The sequence below is a fragment of the Bison bison genome, unplaced genomic scaffold, assembly GCF_000754665.1.
Source record: "Bison bison bison isolate TAMUID 2011002044 unplaced genomic scaffold, Bison_UMD1.0 scf7180017845605, whole genome shotgun sequence".
NCBI classification, from domain to species: Eukaryota; Metazoa; Chordata; class Mammalia; order Artiodactyla; family Bovidae; genus Bison; species Bison bison.
Genome location: NW_011476178.1, coordinates 1 through 1,919, shown reverse-complemented (window position 1 = coordinate 1,919; position 1,919 = coordinate 1).

The window sequence follows — 1,919 nt, the reverse complement described above, 5'->3', positions numbered from 1 at the left end:
ATCTTTTTGTAAATTTTTTTATAAACTAGCAACATATTGCGACCTTCTTTCCATGTCAGTGGTGGTCAGGACAACACGTAACCATTCAACTAGCCATGTTTTAAAACCTGCACTTGCCTGTCTTTCTAAACAGAGGACATGGAACACAGTTTGACCCCTTGATGATGACTTAGGGGCATTATGGAAATTTATCATTTCAGAATGTTCTCTAGAGTGGTACCTTCAGACCCCCATTGAAGTGTTGAGGGCTGTTTGGCTGGATGAGGTTTCATCACTGCAGAGTCTGTTTTTTCTCATGTTGGTCCCCTCTCCTTGTCAGCTTAGAAGCACTCCGCCTCTCTTTACGTCCTCATTTGCTAAATTTTACAAAGCGGGGAGATTGAGAATGACTCTGGCATTCATCCTCTCTGGCCTGGTCTCCCCATTTGTTGGGTGTAGACAGTGACTTCTCCCAAATAGGGGAGCAGAGTGACTCCCATGATGCAGGGAGCCCAGTGATGGCCTCTTCATAAAGACCAAGAACTCGAGTGTGTTAACTTTCTAGCATTGCTTCTGGTAGGGACTTTTTTTTTGCTCTCTTGCTGGTCCTTCTCTGTATTGCAGATAGTAGATAGATATTTGAGTTCTGGTATGTTAAGCATTATTGTTATTTGTTATCTTCTGAGAAAAGCCAAACTATAAGTAGATGTTTCACCATGCCCAGAGAGAAAGGAGTCATTTCTCTTCATTTAGGTTTTTCTCAGTTAATGTATGCTAATAACCTGGATTCCTGAAACTACAGTCTTGACTTTTCTGTATCAATTTGTTTTCCTAGTGAAAAAAAAATGAAGGGAAATGTGTTAAGTTTGTGTGCTATAGTACAGACTAATTGTGTAAAGGAATTATTAATTAATGCACACAGATGTGATTTATAATGCATGAACTGTTACTTTTTAATGTTAAAAATCTTATCAAAATGTGTGTGTGTATTTATATATACATATACATATATATATATAAAACATGGCACTTTTTAAGGAAAGTTATATGGGGCCAGAATCTACCTTGTTTCATTTTGAACATTGTGTGTAATTCCATGCATAGTTAGAGAAAATAATTTAGTACTGAATAATACTGACAGAAAATATTTTCCTCTGGTGGCAATGGCTTCAGAATCAAGGCAACAGATTTGAAAAATCTTTGTCATTTTGTCTAAGCCCAGGAGAAGAACAACCAATAGTTTGACAAGATAGATGAAAAAATATTTTTGAGGTTGAAGAAACCCATTTGTGCAACAAAATTTACCTTGTAAATTTTGCTCTTGTGCTGAAAAAAATTTTCAAGGGATTGACCTAATCTTGACGCTTTGGTGGCCTGTGTTCCAAACACATGTGTGTGAGATGACAGTGGACACTGGAATGGGACATGTGACTTTCCCTTGTGTTCTTTTGCTCAGGTCTTTTTCTCAATCCTGATCGGCGCCTTCAGCATTGGACAGGCCGCTCCCTGTATTGATGCTTTTGCCAATGCGAGAGGAGCAGCATATGCAATCTTTGCTATTATTGATAGCGTGAGTCATTTATTATTTTTAATGCTGAAAAATTTTTTGAGGCCTGGATAATTAAATCTGGCTTTATGTTAAATGTCCTGTAAAAATTAAGTAACATGAAAAACTTCTGCTTATTAATGAATAAAAGCAAATGCCTCTTTTGAATATTTGTGAAAGTTTGAAAAAAATACCTCTTTTTCAAGGTTAATTATTTGCATTATATTCTGAGTCTGAGAACTCACAGGATCCCAAGATCAGTAATCAAAACCAGCTCTAATTGATGAGGAAACTTTTTTTGGTTAAGCCTACACTTGACTATTTGTAACATTCACACTGGTTCCGAATTAAAGAATCAATACAAAATAATAATAAAGAATAGAAATGGGATTTC